We start from the raw sequence: 6000 nt of genomic DNA, 5'->3' as shown, positions 1-6000 counted from the left end.
ACTCTGAAAAGATATAGTATGCTTTAAAATGTGCTTAGATGCTGAGGAAAGAAAAGAAAATGGGCATAGAGAGGCACAGAAAAAGTAGTTTAAAAATAATAAAGTTAAGTCTTTAAAGAGAGAGTAAAATAATATAAAAGAAGTCACAGAAGGATGGGAAATACCATAACACAGGGCGTGTGAATCATATATAGTGTTTTGTTAACTTTAAAATTTTTAAATGCTAGTGAACAAAAAACAATAGCTGCTGAGAGACATTAGATTATGGAAACTGCCAAATTAAACCAACCTGTATATTTTAAGGATGTCTTAACTTCAGAATAGAAGTCAAGAAATGTGTTGCATTTGGAGGAGAGGTTATGCCTTTGTTTCCATGGGAAACAAAAAGCTATAGATCTCTTCAAAACTCATAAAGACCAGATGTGATCAAGGGGAGACCTCCTGAAAATCTTGATGAAAGACATAAAGAAAAAGAAGAAAGACTATAAGACAGGTAACATGTATGCTGATCCCTCAACATGGGAACAGCTCTGAGACTGGATGAGACATGATAAATCTTGTTGGCTACAGAGTCCTCATGACTATTGCTACATGCCATCCTTACATGTTACATGGATGGAGATCTATATTACAGTTTGGTTATACAGTCCAAACAAACTTATAAAGTTAACAGATGCCCTTTACCTGCTAAAACATAAAATAACAACAACAACAAAATCATCTTTAACTGACTTGAGCACACTGCACATTCCATACTTGTGTTAATGCAGATATGTATGTTACCTTTAAAAGTTTGTGTGTTTTCAGAAAAAAAAAAAAAAAGGACAGACACTAATAAACACAAGTAGCCCAGATGACCCAGCCTCACAGAATGCCTCTGTTGCAGTTTCCTCAAAAGTCTGCATCCAGAACAACGTCAAAGCAGCTAGCTGAGATGATCCAGCCTCATGCACTTCTCCAGCCAGGATTTCAGATAAGGCCTGCATTTTCCCATCACACAGAAACTAAGCAAAAAATAATACAGCTAGGTCTCCCAAAACTTGATCATTAATCTCAATTTTCTCAGGGTCCCCTAGAGATGCCATCACCCCCAGACAACAGGAAGTGGTCTAGACAACAGGATGCCCATATTCCCAAGAGGTGGGGTGGGTGTTTTTTGGTTATTCAATGGATTATACATGTTTATTCATCATTTAGGGGGGTTGGTTGCAAGTTGTTTTGGGTCATAGTCAGGGAGGAAACTAAGCAAAGGAGATTAGATTCAGAGATCTAATTCTGAAAAGAAAAAGGGGAATATAGGAATGATAGTATAAAAGGGTAGATTACTGAATCTACTTTAAACTAAAAAGTAACTATTAATCTCAAATATTTACAGTGGTGTATATTTTTGTATATTGATACAAGTTTAAGGTTATTTTTGTTATACTTATATATGTTTCTACTCTTGTTTAAGATATTAAACCTATGCAGCTCATTTAAAAATACAATGTAAACTTTTAGTCCTTGAAAGCTATTTAGGATAATAAAGAAAGACAGGTTAGTAGTAGGTCATCTACAACAATCAAACTTATAGAGTCATGTTAGATATGTTTTCAAGGTCAAACAGAACTATATTTTAAATAGATAGATGGTCTCCAAACACTTCAGAGACCTACAGAATAAGGCATTGAAAATGTTTTAAGAATATAAGGCTTTTTATAACAGTGAGACATGTCTGCTCCTGGCAGCACCAATCTACTTCAAAAAAGAATGTTAGGATGCCGGGCGGTGGTGGCGCACGCCTTTAATCCCAGCACTCGGGAGGCAGAGCCAGGCGGATCTCTGTGAGTTCGAGGCCAGCCTGGGCTACCAAGTGAGTTCCAGGAAAGGCACAAAGCTACACAGAGAAACCCTGTCTCGAAAAACCAAAAAAAAAAAAAAGAATGTTAGGCATTGAAGAACCACCATATGGAGTTTACTTTCTTTGTGGCAAAGCTAGCCACAGGGCAAGAAACTGCTCTTGACTTGACTACTGACCAAATTGCTGTCCAAATTGGACAAGCAGGACACAAAAGAAGGTGACTGCTGGACTTTGCCAAGACAAGGTAGGACAGTCCTTCAAAAATTCTTGCTTCATAAAAATGTCTGTCAGATATTCTAGGGCCATAGGCCAAAGAAAGATACCCCAATGTTGCAGAGGAATCTTGGGGTGACTATCTAGGCAGCAAGATGTCTCTGTAATTTCTATAGCTTAGAAATTTGTTTGCTCTGCAACTGTTTACCCAGGTAATACTATGTCCTTCTCAGGTCTCTGATGGAGTTGAAGAAGAGATAGTTATAGCTACAGTTTTCCTTAGTTGTGATAGAAATTACAGTTTTCCTTAGTTATGATAGAAAGTAAATTAGGTACAAAACTTTGGACTCATCAAAAGAAGAATAGATAATGGGGTATTTTCTCTGAATCTGCCAAATACAAATGGACTGACATTGTAAATTTAATTCTTACTTGATAATTATTCTTATTGGATATAGTTTTCATGTATTAGAGTTAAAACCTTTCCTTTTTATTTAGACAAAAGGGGAAAATGTTGCGGGATATTTGTACACTGTGTGAAGATGTATTGCTGTGATTAGTTAGTGTAATAAAAAGCTGAACAGCCAATAGATAGGCAGGAGGTATAGGCAAGAATTCTGGGCAGAGAACTCTGGGGAAAAAAGGGGCAGAGTTGCCAGCCAGACACAGAGGAAACAGAATGGGCAGAACAGAGATGAGGTAACAAAGTATGTACCAGAGTGTAGATTATAAATTATAAGTTAATTTAAATGATAAGAGCTAGTTAGGAACAAGCCTAAACTAAGGCCAAGCATTCAAAATTAATCATAAGTCTCCCTGTCATAATGTGTGAGCCAGAGGTCCCCGTGGGAAAGTACTGCTACAGTGGTTGTCTCAGTCTGTAAGCTCTGCCACTGCTATAGCGCCAACCCTGCCTTCTTCCATGCTCCCCGCCACGGTGGTCATGGATTCTAACCCTCTGGAACCACGAGCCCTCAAATCACACGCTTTCTTCTGTAAGTTGCTTTGGTTGTGCTGTTTTGTCGCAGCAGTAGAAAGGCAACTGTGGCAATTGTATACATGTACGGAATAATCAGAGTAAGTAAAAGCTACTCGGAGGAAAAAAGAAAATCAATATTATCCAGTCTGATGAGCTAAGAGGAAAAGCGATGAAGAGAAGTGGACAGAGATTAAGGAGACTCTGAAATATCAAGTGTACCAACATACACGTTACGAGAATCCCAGAAGGAGGAGAGAAAGAGGAAGAAAGAATATTGGGAGAAATAATAACAGTAATCTTCCCAAATTAATGAAATTAATTTACAGACCCAAGAAACTCAACAGACTCCCACTAAGACAAACTCGTTCTAACCCAACTTTCAAAACAAAGAGAAAATCTTGAAAGCTTGAAGGAAGAAGTGGGTTGTCAAATTAAAAACTGATTTGTCACAGAGAGGAGTAGACGGTGGATTAACATTCATAGGGAGCTGACAGAAAAAGAAAAAAAAAAATCTCAAGCAAGAAACCCCTAATTAACTTTCAAAACTGAAGCTGAGAGTAAGATGGCCCAGACACCAAGGCTGAGGCCCTTCAGTGCTGGAGACCTGCTCTGACAGGAAGTGCTCTGAGCAACCCTCCAGGCTGAAACAGCAGGGTACCAGGCAACCCAGGCCATGTGAAGAAACAGGGATCTGCAGTGAAGGTGCGTGTGTGTAGGTAGATTTTTTAAAAAAGCAGGATTGTGTTTTTGGTTTACAGCTCTCCTTGTTTACTGATTACATGATTCAAGGGATGCTTCTATGGGAAAATTCTAAATCTGCTAATAGGTCTATACCATGCAAGATGCCATTTGCGACAACAGAGGTGTTAGGGGGCATGAGCTACCCAGGGGCAGAGCATTGTGTGTGACTGAAGTGTGCAATTGTGTGCAACTGAAGCTACAGTGGTGTCAATGCAGACTGATGGTTATGAATTTAGGATGCTGCAATAGACGAGTGCTCTCTCCAAATTCCTGGGTCGACAGTCTACCTCCATGGCAACAGTTATCAGAACATGAGTCATTACTTTTTTCACAAATAGTCACTCAAAATGGCTCATAGACCTCAGGGGAAAAAGTAAAACTCTGCAACTCCTGAAAGACAATGGCTGGGATGTGAACATGTAACCCAAACATCACACACTGGAAACAGGACACTCAAATTTGTGTTGATAATACTTGGAAGAAGGTTTTGGAGTGTTAATCAGTTGAGGTCCACAAAGTAGAGCCCTGTGGTGGGTTGAGTGGCTCTATAAGAAGACAGACCTAGGACTAGAGGGATGGCCCAGCGGTTGAGAGTGCTCCTGCTCTTGCAGAGGACCTGTGTTCAGTTCCCAGCACCTACATCAGGTGGTGCATAACCAGCTGTGATTCCAGCTCCAGAGGATCCAGGGCCTTCTTCTGGCTTCCAGATGTGCTCTTTGGGCACCTGCACATGCGTTACACAAAAACTCACACAGGCTCGTACACATAACAAATTTAAAACAGTAATAAAAATGAAAGGAGCTGCCATTCCCTTGCCCCTCTTGCTGTGTGATGTGTGGGAGCCCACAGAGGTTTCCTAGTGAGATCTGAGTTTGCTTTACCCAGCAGGGCTGCATAAGGGGATGGCTGGACCATGTGCGTGGTTATCAGGTGTTTGGAAGGTTCTGCACGTGGCTGTACAGTATGCTTTGATCTAGCAAGGGGGAGATCTTTTGCTGTTGCTGGAGGGCTTCTCTCCAGGTTCCCCAAGCCCCGCAGTCCCACAATCCACTTATAAAATAATCACTCAGACGCTTATATCACTTATAAACTGTATGGCCGTGGCAGGCTTCTTGCTAACTGTTCTTATATCTTAAATTAACCCATTTCTATAAATCTATACCTTGCCACGTGGCTGGTGGCTTCCCAGCGTCTTTACATGCTGCTTCTCCTGGCGGTGGCTGCAGTGTCTCTCCCCTCAGCCTTCTGCTTCCCAGAATTCTCCTCTCTCCTTGTCCCACCTACTTCCTGCCTCGTCACTGGCCACCAGTGTTTTATTTATATAGAACAATATCCACAGCACTTGCCCTTTTTTCTTTTTTTTTTTTTTAAAAAGGAAGGTTTTAACTTTAACATGGTAAAATTATATATAACAAAACAATTACCGAGGAAGAATTATAGTTACAATATTAAAGAAGATGTCCTATCTATCTTATATTTGTGAGTTTAAGGTTTTATATCTAACTTATCTTTTATCATAACTGAGGAAATTACAACTATCTAGTTTTCAACCACATCAAAGACCTGAGAAGGAACATAATGGTACCTGAGAAATGGTAGATGGATGCAAGCAACTTTCGGGAATCTTGCAAGAGTAGACCAAGACAGCTGGCAGCCTGGACAGTCACCTAATGTTTCTCAGCATTGTTGGTGCATTCAGATTGGCTACAGGCCTAGAATATCTGACAGACCATTTTCAGAAGCAGGAATTTTGAGAGACCATCTTACCCTGTCTTGGCAGAGTACAGTGGTCACTTTCCTTGTGTCCCGCTTGTCCAGAAAGGACAGCATTGCATTTGTACTGTCAGCCATCAAGGCAAGGGCAGTTCTTTGCCCAGTAGGCCATTTTGTGCCAAAAAGACAAACTTCCAAATGGAAATGTCTTAGAAGCCCAACATTCTCTTGGGATAATTGGTGCAGCCAGGAGCAATTGTGTCTCACGTCAACAGAATTTTAAGTTATTTAAATGCCATATTCTCTAGGTCTATGAAGTGTTTGAAGATTACCTATCTATCTGAAATATCTCTATGTATACCTAGAAGACTTAACTAACATGGCTACAAATATGATTATCATAGATGACTAATTATTAATCTATTTTAATTATCCATTACAATTTTAAATGAGTTACATAAACAATACCTCAAACAAGAATAGAAATATATATATACAGTATAACAAAATCAAC

Source organism: Peromyscus maniculatus, chromosome 2, assembly GCF_049852395.1.
Source record: "Peromyscus maniculatus bairdii isolate BWxNUB_F1_BW_parent chromosome 2, HU_Pman_BW_mat_3.1, whole genome shotgun sequence".
Classification (NCBI taxonomy): Eukaryota; Metazoa; Chordata; class Mammalia; order Rodentia; family Cricetidae; genus Peromyscus; species Peromyscus maniculatus.
This window is presented reverse-complemented; position numbering follows the sequence as displayed.